This window comes from Pleurodeles waltl, chromosome 1_2, assembly GCF_031143425.1.
Source record: "Pleurodeles waltl isolate 20211129_DDA chromosome 1_2, aPleWal1.hap1.20221129, whole genome shotgun sequence".
NCBI classification, from domain to species: domain Eukaryota; kingdom Metazoa; phylum Chordata; class Amphibia; order Caudata; family Salamandridae; genus Pleurodeles; species Pleurodeles waltl.
Genome location: NC_090437.1, coordinates 406,433,979 through 406,446,841, shown reverse-complemented (window position 1 = coordinate 406,446,841; position 12,863 = coordinate 406,433,979). Strand labels below are relative to the sequence as shown.

The 12,863-nt window shown below is 40.8% G+C and overlaps 1 protein-coding gene across 4 annotated transcripts in view; it reads left to right on the top strand.

The window, feature by feature from the left end:
- Nucleotides 1–323: 323 nt before the first annotated feature.
- LOC138300643 (programmed cell death 1 ligand 1-like) overlaps nucleotides 324–12,863 on the top strand; it is a 202,208-nt gene continuing 189,668 nt past the window's right edge. For 2 of the 4 annotated variants that reach the window (XM_069240275.1, XM_069240257.1), the window contains exon 1: nucleotides 325–537. The gene's annotated coding sequence lies outside the window, so the exon portion shown is untranslated. Of the gene's footprint in view, nucleotides 538–9,668; nucleotides 9,843–12,863 lie in introns of those variants that run through there. The other 2 variants (XM_069240284.1, XM_069240266.1) reach the window with 2 other exon arrangements.

Below are 12,863 nucleotides of genomic sequence, written 5' to 3'. Positions count from 1 at the left end.
TTCATGTCAGGGGTCTGTCAAACAGCTAAAACACCAAGGCTTACAAATATGATGTTTTGAGGAGCAGGAAAGATACAGGCTTTCTGCCTAGTCACCTCCCCCCGTGCAGTTTCTAACTCGAATTCCCCATCGAGTGTGTATACTGTAAATACTTAAGAACGGGAAGTTCCGCGTTCTGAAACGGAGTGTTTGGAGCTGACTCATAGGAATGTATTTACATTTGACACACAAAAAAGGGCAGCAGAGGGCAATTGTCACACACTCTTTGCAGATGTTTATCAAGAATGTTTTTTTTTTTGTTGTGGCAGAACGTTTCTTCGGAATTGTATTTGTGGCTTTCCGAGCAGACTCCTCTTTCACGCTATCTTTTTCTGTGAGTTCCCGTGATGGAGGGGGTTTGTTTCTGAGGCATAATAAACATCACGTGCTACTTTAAAAATAAGACTTCAAGTAGGAAAAGCCACAAGTAAGACCGCCTTCGTCCTGTGTCCGAGTGGACCGCCCTCCCCCTGGTGCAGACAGCGCGCGGCAGATCAGGTACATTTAACATGGGTATTGGTTTATAGGAACAATATTACGAAAGCCTGTAATAATCGTCTGTCCTGTCTCTATTTTTCTTATTACAGTCACTTTATGACATCGCTAGTCGTCTTAAATAAGATAATGGCATACATTTTCTACATTTCTAACCTGTTATATTGCCTCTTCTAAAGCAAGCTGACAGTGGGAAAAGCAGGTCACTGACCGGAATTAAAGCTGTTCTGTAAAAAATAGTACAGATAATCACCTTTTAATTTATTTATTTTTAAAGTATATTCCCAGCAAAATTGAGGCTCATTATTTGAGAGGAAACATACTTCACGTGTTAATATATTGCACCTTTCATGCCGAAAGTGGTGTTTATACCCACTTCTTGCACCAGAGGGGCACTTTCGTATTACAGAAGGGTTTGTGGATGGTTGTGCGACCCCTCCATAAATTCCGATCGCAGTTAGCAGGATCACAATGAGGCTTTTTCTTGTTTGCATCTAGGTGCAATAGCTCACAATCCCCACCCGGAAAACCATCACACATACCCTAATCACAAGCAACTTGGACTATGGGAGCACATTAATACATGTAGATGCGCTCCCTTCAGGGAACATGATTTATAAATATATTACCTCCTCAGAGTACCTTGACTTCAGAAATGAAGTCAACTTCTCTCCTCTCTCTGGCAGGCTGTATTTTATTTTATTTTGTAAGTAATCAGGGAGAATATGTAATGTAGTGCCTAAGTTACCAGCCTTTACGTGATTTGGGTCCTTGCCTCGAATTAAACAACTTTCTCTCTCTTTATCAGTTTACCCACATGAAGATAGATATGTAGAATTGTAGTTAAAACATATAAAGTGAAGCACACCATGATTTATTTTATAAGTCCTCTGGTGTCCACTCATGAAATGCCAGTGTACTAACCGTAGAGTTTTGACATTGAAATTTGGAGTTGGGACTGGGTGACCATGTTCAATAAATTGTCCTGCTACAATAATTAGCAAAAAAATGTTGAGGGATAAGTGTACAAATCAAGTACAGTCAAACTAAGGTCCACAAATCAACTTTTTGTGAATAGCATTTCTGCATCCCCTGGCTGTTTATGGATTCTCTTTTCAGCTGGTTGTTGGGAAAATTCCTTTTTCTGCAGTGCTTGGGGAAGAGGAGGGCATTCAGAAGTGGTATGTTAGCAGTCTTCTGCGTCAACAGAGGGAGTACCTCGGCACTGTCCCACCCAATCAGCAGAGGGGGAGGGCAGAGCTGAAGCATGTGAAGATGTACAGACAACTGACCGGGTGAGGAGCACTTTGAACTCTACACCTTTGTGTCTATCAACATCAAATTGCTATATTTCTAGCAGTAACACACTAGGAAATGATCTTGCTGCCATGATCCACAGTTACTAGTGTTACGATGATTTCAGCTGGGGTCCCATGTGTGATACACTAATATCTTGCCCTGATGTACACAAAGTGGCCAGGGCAGAATGTGTCAACGTGCAGTGACACAGGAGGCCCAGGTGCTTGAGTTCCATCACTTGTTTAAGCTATGTTGAAAATTCATTGAGCATGTTTGGTGTGAATGAGGAATGAATGAACAGGATTGATGAGTGGATTATGGTTTCAGCTTTTTTAGTGTGAGCAGGTTGAGTATGTAAGAGGTGTTTTTTCTTTGATAAAGGGGACACATTTTAGAAATGTGTTCTTGTCACTTTTGCATTAGAACATTGGAATGTTGGGAGCTCCATTGAAGACAATGGGGTACTTGGACTTCTAACGGCTGGTAGAAGCCCAAACTCCAACATTCCAATGTTTTCATTCTCAGGGAGCCTGAGTGGGTTTCAGTGTCACCTCAGGCTCCGAGGCCTTTGTTTTATTTATAAGAACATTCTGCCCTCTAGTGGTGGAATGTCTAATAGCCTTATAGCCCTCCATCGCAGTGTTACACCGGCATTAAACAGGACCGAGCTGGTATAACGCTGGAGTGGGCCTTTAATTGCCAGTATAGCCTGCTCTGGTGGGATATAAGGCTATTTAAAAAAAAAAAAAAAAAATTCCGACTGAGTAAAGAAGTTATTTTGTATGAACAAATACAAGGTATTGTATAAAAGGCAAGCTTGTATACCAAGTTTCTGGCTCAACACTGCTTCATTCCTGTGTACTGATTCAGTGACTTATGACCAATATATAAAAATTGTTGGGTAGGTGGACTTTGTATGGTTTTACAGAAGTGTATTGTTCCACTGGTGCGCACCGTCTAATTTATTCAACAGGGGCCCTCGTTTTTTGTGTTTTTTAGCTCCCCTTGAACCTGAACAGGATTTTTTCAGAGATCTCAGGTGCTTTGGCATTTTGAATGATTCATGTAGTTATTAAACTTACACACCTAGTGGTTGATAAATATTGACTTGAAACAGATGTATTTTAGTGCCCGTTTTATTCAGCCTTTGTTTAGCTTATTTCCCAGCATGATATCAGCAGATATACTAATTTCATATGTGTCTGGGGTAGCCCCAACTGTTAAAAATCAATCTTACGTAGCAAAAACGTGATGGATTTTAACAATTAATTATTTTATATCTCACCTGTGCTTTTTTGTGACTTTGTGAATTGCCACACCTGAAAAATCTGGTATTACAGTTTCTGGAAATACCGGGTGCTACTTGTAATCCGTTTCATTCAAACACTTCAATTTTCAGCCAAAATAGACCACCCTTAACTAGAATCTATGTGTCTTTTAAAGTAGACAGGAAATCTTAATTTCCTTGCACGTGCCTTATTTCTAAAATGATGCTAGGCCCTCTCCGCACAGAGTCTCAGATGTGCCTGTCTACAGGCAAGTGTGCAGGAATGCCACTAATACTAAGTCAAGGTGTACATTAACATTTCCTACAAATTGAGGCACAAATGCACCAAACGTAAATGGTGTATGTACACGTACGTGGAACACCTGAAACTGCAATTAGTTGTTTCAAAATACACGTCAGTAAGGTGTTACAAAACCTTGGATTGTAAAACGTTACACGAATTACGTCAGCACCGTGACTGGTAGTGCCAAGAATGAGTCTGGTTGGAGTGACAGTGTGACACACCTCATACAAGGAAGGATTACTCGTCACCTTGCTAATGGCCTTATTCTGAGCGCTGCCGCTTATCCAGGCCGCAGATAAGCCTGTTTGCTCAATATTCAGCAGATTGTGATTGTACGAAGTGCAATGGGGAGGGAGACACACAGAGAAAGTGCTTTTACAAACCAAACTGGGACCTCAGCCATCCGGGGTTTCTGAATAGCAATTGGATATGTGACTTTCGCAGACAACAAATATTTCAGGAATTTTGTTAGCCAATTTTTTTGGAAACGTAGGTTACATTAGCTTGGGAAAATGTAGCATTGGTGTATTAAAGATCAGCACGTCCCATGAAGAAATATTTTCCTTTCGTAGTGCCAAGTTAAGGTCATCGTCGTTCTATCATTGTTGGACGTTGAAGACCTTCCTTTATACATCAATGAAGAAGTAAAGTCGACTAAAATCAGTTTGCTCAGCTCAGGGCCCGGGCACCAGAGTGATATTCTACCCACTGATGGTCCTTCGGCTGCCTGCTGGTGACTAGTTAATGTGTGCCACGCGGTGCCAGTGGGCGCCATCAGCACTTATTTGGGGGGCCTGGACCTTTTCTGGCCCTCGTGTGGGCAACGGTACTGCCAGTACATATTGGAAAACCCTCTTCTGCCAGTCAGTATTGGAGGACCATTGTAAAATGATCAATAAATTGCTTCGCTGAGGAGTTTCTTTGTGTACCACTGCCAGTACCATCTGCTGTGTCGGGTGACATTCAGCTACCGCGCCATCACTCGTTGACTGGACGCTTGCGTTTGACCAGGTTCAATTTGTGCAAATACCACATAAATATATGCCACACACAGTGGCAATGTCATTGTCTGTGTTCTGAATATTCCTGTGCATTAAGAAATAAAGTGCATGTGTCGGAAGGTCCCTGCAACCTTTTCAGCAGGCAGTTAAGCAGAGTCCGGGCTCCGTCCACAGGCCCATGCAGCAGAAGCAAGCAAGCGCTTCCCCGAAATGCCAGGGGTAGCGGAAGTGACATCACACGACATACCATCTTTACTTTCACACACATGCTTACACATACACACGCATTCACTCATACACAGTCATTCTCACATAAACACACTCTCATCCGCAAGCACGCACACAACATACATTTAAAAGTGTTTTTCACTTACCTCAGCTACCAAGGAGATTCATATTCCAGCTAACTGTACTCCATTTGTATTACAGTAATGGTGAATAATGTATTATTCACTATTACTGTAATAAACAATTGATTGAAAGCAAGGAAGGGGGGCTCCAAGCAAGGGAAGAACTGCCCCTGTGCTCTTGGCACTGATTTTGCGACCTCTGAGGCCAAGTGTCACAAGGATTAAGCTGCGACCCCTTAGAGACGTCCATGCTTGCAAGAGTCTGCCTACGGGCTGTTCTTTTTGGTCTTCTGCATCGTGACGGGAGCAAAAAAAAAACAACCTCCAGTCTTTTCTTATTTGCTGGCTGTGCAGGTCCCAGTATTCTTTCTATTCTATGGAGTATGCTTCTCTGCAGTGCCGTCCATAGCTTTTTAGCAAATATATGAACACTGAGCTGCAAAGGGAAGGTGGGCTGTAAAAAGCGCAAATTGACCCTCTTTTTCACACTTTATGGGGGAAACCCTCCGGGTCTCTCTTGAGAAAGGTGGGTTTGCTCGTGGGTGGAGCTAGTGGTGAAAGTGGGCGGGTCAGTGTCAGTGGGGTAAGTGGGTAGTGGCCCTCAAAGAACAATTCTGGTAAATATCCACTTATGTTTTTTTCCAGATTAAGCATTGTCTGTTGGAGCTCAAATGACCAAGAAGCCTTTGTGATTTGGTGGCTTGTCAAAACGCCCAAGTGCGTTTTTATAAGTTAACAACTGCCAGATCTGCAACTATGAACGATTTTTTTTAGCTGTTTCGCTGCAGGGAGAACTTTTTCTGGCGCCTGGGCTTTTTTCTGTCCCAGTCCAATCCTGTGTGTGAGTCATCTGAGGACCAGGCTGAAGAACCTCCATCAGTCTGCAAAACTTTGTCCATGATGCAACATCCTGCACGTTCAATGGAACCCCAACCTGTGCAGTGCCCACCTCTCTGAACCAACACTGTCTCCATTCCATGATTTTAGTCTTTAAACTTCCGGTGCAAAGCCTGTGGCTGATGAAGTTTTAAAAAGTAGATGTACCAGCCAGCTCTGCCTTTAACTTTGCATGTAGTAGGTATATATACAACAGTGGTATGAACCACAGGTCAGATACATCATTTGCAGTAGCTTAGCAAGGATGATGCGGAGCCTGGGGCAAGCAAGGGAAATGGCCTCTTTGAGTACAGTTGTAACAAATTTATCAAGGTTCAAAGAGCCCCACGGGGCTTCGGTCCCGGTGCCACTGCACCTTCTGCATCACTGGTAACTACGCCACTGGTCGGTTGTTAATTTTGTCTCCGTTCTATTTGGCAATGGTGGAAGTCCTGGATTAGCCAATCTAGACTTTATGCAAACGCAGAATAATGGCATGCGGTTGGGAAAATGAACATGTTGCAGTTTACTGGTTATGTCATCAAATGACTAGACTCTAACAGGAGTTTATTTTTCTTTAACTGGAAACAGCACGCTTAGAGTTGCAGAGGACCGCCTTTGTTTTATGAGGAAGCAGATACGAGAACTTGGATCATCTTCCTTAAACCATATGTGTAGGTCTCGACCACTGACCTATATGACCAAAGAATGCATGTTAGCTGCCAGTAACCAATAACAAAGGTCCTGAAGAAATGTAAGACAAGGTACCTCAGTGGGCTGAGTCCGTGCTGTTGAGATCTGTGTGTAGCCTCGTTTCACTGGTTTGTATCCTGCCACCTAAGCCTTTAATCTTCGATAAATTGGGGACCGTTAAGTGATATTAACAACTCTTATTTGTAAGGTTACATTGGAAACATTTGCTGCCGCATAAATCGACAACAGGTCCTTTTTATCAATCTGTTACAACAGGTTCAGGTTCCAGTGAAGTCTCATTTGCAACCTACTTAGCAGGATAGGTCTCGACATTGGTGTTTAATACCTGAAAAACAATTCTGTGGCCAGGACCTCGACAGTTCTGCCTGTCCTCTGTGGTAAAGGGTATGCATACTGTAGCGCTCCGCTGTCTAACAAGAGATCACCCCCTACAATTTCTGACAATTCCGTTCTCTTTCATTCACCATTAATGCGCTAAAAAGTCCCATACACCCACTAGTTGAAGTGGGTGGTATGTCCATACTTTTTCAATTTAAGAAATACAGTTCCCGTACTTTTTGTGAAAAGAGAACCGTCCTAGGAACGGTTATTCCAAGAGTTGAAATACTTCAGCTGAAATGTAAGGCAGGGAGTCTCCTGTGCTGTAAAAACGAGGGAGGGGCAGACAGCTAAACAAGCCTTTTTGCTAGGGTGTCTGCTGTGCACAACTGGTTATTCTGCAAATAGAAAGGGTTTTTGGAAGCCAGTATTGGTTTTAATTGATGGAATCATTTGGCGCTTTCTGATAACATAGATTTGTTATTTTTGAATGGTATTGAAAGGGTGTTACCAGGTTAGCTGTGAAGTGAGTGCTTTAAAAGGACAGTTAATTAAAAAATTGCAATACCTACAGTCTGGGTATTATTAAGATCCATATTTTGTGAACACTTTTCTTCCTTAAACTTTTTTTGACATTTTATAGCAGGCTCCCTTACAATGTGTGTAATATAAGTTTAAACTAATGACTTACATGTTTTGAGTGCTTTCTGTCACTCTGGGTCCTTGTAGCACTAAACATACACAAGTCACTATTCTCCACTGCACCAACCAAGATACTATTCTGTGGCTGTCTGGTTACATTCACAGACCTCTGAGAGGCATTAACTAATAGAGGTTTCATAATGTACGATAGCGCAAATCCCAGTGATTAACTTAAATTGTATTTCATTTTTATTCAAGCTGTGTCTTATTTCATATGTAGTTACCTGAAGGTGAGAGACAGAAAAAAGTTACAGAATATTTGTTTTTTTAAGCCATGCCTTTGACATCAGCTCCATGCATATTTAGTTTTTTATGCCATGCCTCTGACTTCAGCTCCATGCTCATTCACCCCACCCCTTTGTGCACCGCATCACAGTTTCCATACGTGTTTTAATGCACCTCGACTGCTGCATATACCTAGTATATCTTACAGATCTGAAGCCAATACATGCTTGGCAATAGTCCCTAATGTATCCTAAGATCAATGTTTTCACTTTTGTTATTATGTTGTTAAACAGTAAGGAATCTGTCAGGTGTTTGATGCCCTTTCCAAGAAACCCCTCGAATTCTGAGATGGTTTATGATCCCAATACACTGACTTCAGCACCATTATCAGATATAGATTTGCTCCAGCTTTGTTACAAAAGTCTCTCTGTGTATTACTAAACCCAACAATCTTCTCTAGATAGCACTGGCCCATTGCTAAGACATCTTTACTAAGAGTAGGGCATTTGTACATGTGGTGAGCCAGTTAAGAAATGCCAAATAATCAACAATTAAAATTAACAGAGTTTTGTTTGCAAAGCACATGAAATACTTGTAATGTGGCTCAAAACGAGTCATTTGGTTGGAATGGCACAGAGGTGTTTTGGTACACAGTCAGAGCCATCACATTACCATGGCTTGGTTATAGTTCTGAATATCGACTACAACAGGGGCGGCTCCTCCATTGGAGCAATGGAGCATCGCCCCACCGGGGAAAAATGCCCACATTCACTGCCCAGAGATGAAAAATAAAATGGTGCTAGAGGTAATTTATCACCATTTTATTTATCATCCTCCTTCCTGAACTGAGTGTCAGGATGGGGCGGGACTACGCAAGTGCCAGCAGCAGGGAGGAGTGTGGGGCTGCCTGTGTACTTGTTTAAAGAGGTGCGTGTCCCTTTGGCTGGCTGTCTTGCGACAGCCAACCAAACATGCACACTTTAAACATCACAACCCAGCTGTCTTAGACAGCTGGGTTGAGATCTAGCACAGGCCTCCAGTGCCCTCAGGAGCACCAAGAGATGCTGCTCCCTCCAATCCTGGCACTGCTTTCATGCTGATTCTCCACCTCTGCCTCAAGCTCCTCCACTGTTCCTCTCCCAGTGTCAACTATTTAATTCCTCCATCTCTGCTTCTCCCCCATCCTTCCACATACAGGGTTTAAAAAATAGATTTTTTGTTGTTTTTAGAGGACTTGGCAGCTGCCATATGAGCCCGCCGGCTTCATTTAAAAAAAAAAAAAGTGGTTTCATGCATATTTATTTTATTTTTTTATTTACTGCTCCAGGTGGTGTGTACCATCTTGGAATGTTAATAGAAAAAATAATGAAATTGTATCCACTTCATGCCATATGCGTGCAAGAGTAGTGATACATGCCTGTGCATACATCATCACTCTTGGCCACCAAAGCGTGAAGATGCATTTGCATGCATACACATCATCACTCTTTTTATTTCTTTTTTTTGACTGATGCTGCACAGCTACTGCTTGCAGGTAACATGACAAAGTGTTGTTAGGGCGAGGGAGGGGATGAGGTACCTTGACTGACGATATATATAAACTTGTTGCTTCATCTTGCCACAATAAAATGGATTTTTGGAAAAGTGCTGACATTTGTTTGTGAAAGTAGCACAATTTTGTTTTGGTAAGAATTATTGGCATGCCTATATTCCGTCATGAACCAGGTATGAAAGGGCTATGCGGTGAGTCAAAGGAGCCAGGTGTTTGGGTGTTTCGTATTTTATACATATATATTTATATATATATATACATAGAGAGAGAGAGAGAAATATATATAAAGATAGATATATATATAGTAACATTATAATTAGGTGAATATGTCAGTGGCAACTGTTGTATCGCAGTTTTAATTAAATAAGCTATATATATATTGTTCTATATAAATAAGTTTATCCTAATAGGAGTTTAATATTTACACCGATAGTAGTAGTATCTTCCACCTCCCCTTCCCCTTAGAATGGAAGAGTCCGACAGTTATTGGGCTGGAGTTGACAGTAGAACGTTGAGGAGCTAGAAGAGCAGCTGTGTGGAGAACTGTTGCTGAGGCAGTGGAGATGAAAGAATAAAGACTGAAGCAAAAGGAATTTGATTGAAGTGTCTTTATATCACTGGGGACGAGTTACGTGCGGAAGGGGGCACTCTCATCTCTACCCCTTTTGGATAACCCTTCAGCAACTTTAATTATCTTAAGGTACTGTTATTACTTTAAAGAATACTCTAGCTGAACATAAGCGTGCCATTTCGCCTTAGCGCTTCCTGTGCCTTACTTTAACTTTCGGTTCTATTTATATCTTCGGAACACTTAACCTTTCTGACCTTTCCTGCTCTGACAGAGAACACTGAAATAACAAAGTGAAAACGTTTTTAGGAAAGAAAACGGAAGCATTGAAATTCAATCCAGCTTTTAACCAGTATTTCATCTAAGCGTTGACACAAAACAAGAAAAGTATTCCAGGCTGTAATTTTTCAAGTGGCATTTCACAGAGGAAAGAAAATATAAAAATAATAAGCACATGCAGTGCGGTAAAGTGCAATGATCGTGTGTCTTCATGTCAGCAGCATTCTGTTCCTGGCAGCACAACAATATGATTAAATTAAAGGCTGTTTTCCTGTTGCCTTAAAGATTTTAGAACTGGCATTTAAGACGGAATTAATTACATTACAAGCTGCATTTCGAACCAGAAAGGAAAACAAATACAGACCAATATGGTAATGTGGAAGGCGCGGTAAACTGCGGAACGAGTATCCTCACATTTCTGTTGCTGGCAGTGCACCAAAACATTTTAAATAAATCTCGGTTACCTGAAACACAGAAATCTTTGAGCTCTTTCCTCTAATTTTGCTACAAAACCTACTCTTTACATTTTGGTTGTTCTCTACTGTTATTTCAATAATTTCTATGTGTATTTAATTATTGATAAGGGGATTTACCTTGGAATTACCCTATTTATCTGTGAATCTGTACTGATGATAACTGCATAACTGTTACTTCAATAATATTTTATAGTGTATTTAGTTAGTGTTAAGGTGAATTGCATTTGACTTACCCTATTTACCTGGGAATCTGTACTCATGATGGCTGCTGCAGGTATGTCCCAACCTGTTCCGTTTTTAAATGAGGTTGGAGAACCTAGTTCTCCATGGAAAGAATGGTTCAAAATATTTGAATCATATTTAATTGCCATTGGGGGTGACAGATTTAATCCAGTTAGAAAACAGCATATTTTATTACACAATTTAGGAACACATGGTAGGAAAATTTACGAATCCTTGCCTGAACCTAATATTCCAGAAGATCAGGTGCGGGATGAATATGTCACCACATACATGAAATTAGAAAAACAATTTGGAGACAGAATAAATGTTGTTTTAGAACGTCATAAATTTTTTTCTCGCAATCAAAGTAAGCAAGAAAGTATAACCAACTATATTGCTGCTTTGAGAGGATTAAGTACTTTATGCAATTTTGGGGAGCTTAATGATTCACTCATTCGAGATCAATTAGTTCGTTGCACCAGTAATATAAAAATTCAAGAGAAGCTATTACAAAAGCAACCTGACTTACATGAAGCAATTGAAATTGCTAAATCCATTGAGCATACTGCTATATGCTTACAGGAAATTAGATGTCCATCTGCTCCAGATCAGGTCACAGAAATCAAAGGTAACATAGAAGAAGACAACATTCTCAAAATTAGAGGCGTAGATAAAATACCTCAAAAAAACAAGATTGTAAATCCTAATCTAAAATGTTTTCGTTGCGGAAGCAGCAACCATTTAGCGAATTCAACTGGTTGCCAAGCAAGAACAGCCATTTGTAGGAAATGTAACAAAAAAGGGCATTTTGCTAGAGTGTGTAGGGATATGTCAAGACCAGAAAGACCATATGATGGCAAGAATGTAGAAGGAAATCATCAAGAAGTTAAAAAAATTATATTACAGGTGAATGATAAAGAAGTAATTCCTTTTCAGTATCCAGAATGTGAAATTTTCATTGATGGCAACCCGGTTAAGGTCTTTGCTGACTCATGTTCCCCTTTTACGATTATTAATGCTGTGAACCTTGACAAAATTGATGATGGAATTGTGACCAGCTTAACGGAACCAGATATTAACCCCAAAGGTTACAACCAGGACCCTATTCCTCTTAAAGGAATGTTCAGAGCACTTATTTCATTCAAGGGTCGATCCACTGTGGGGAAGGTTTATGTTGTAAAGGAGGGATCGAGTCTTTTGGGCTGGCAGCATCAGAAGGAGTTGGGGATTAAGTTGGATCCAAACAATCCAGAACAAGTTTTGATCATTGACAAACCCAACTCAAAAGAACACATTTTTCAGGAATTCCCAGAAGTTTTTAGTGGAAAATTGGGTTTATTAGCAGGATTTCAGCACAAAATCAAGTTGGAACCCCAATCAAAGCCTACCGTACACAAAACCAGACCGATACCCCATTTACTGAAACAGGCGCTCAAGGAGGAACTTGACAGAATGCAATCTCAAGGCATAATTCAACCTATTGACAGCTCTGAATGGTTATCCCCCATTGTGATTGCTAGGAAAAGTAATTCAAAAGACATCAGGGTATGTATTGATTTAAGAGACCTGAATAGGAATATTTGGGTAGAAAGACACCCTCTTCCTATAATCCATGAGATTTTAAGTACCATGGGAGATGCAGTATGTTTCTCGGTGCTGGATCTTTCCAGTGCATATCATCAAGTAGAACTTCACCCAGATTCTAAGTGGCTTACGGCATTTACCACCCCTATGGGTTCCTTTATGTTCAATAGGATGCCGTTCGGGCTGGCGTCGGCTGCTGCAGTGTTTCAGAAAATCATGCAGCATATTTTAGGAGACACTCCTAAAACTTTGTGTTTCCAGGACGACATTTTAATTTATGGGGCGACAGTTGAGGAACACAACACAAACCTGAGGAGGGTTCTGAATATACTGAAAACAGCAGGCTTAACGTTAAAGAAGGAAAAATGCCAGATTGGTGTGAGTTCTGTAGATTATCTAGGGTATACAATATCGAGAGATGGTTTTAAACCTAAAACTTCCCTGGTAGAGGCAGTTAAAAAAGCAAAGGTGCCCAAAAATAAGGATGAACTCAAGTCATTTCTGGGTCTCACTGAATATATGGCCAAATATGTCAAAAACTTCTCAGATACATCATATGATCTCAGAGAGTTACTTAAGAGTCACATACCTT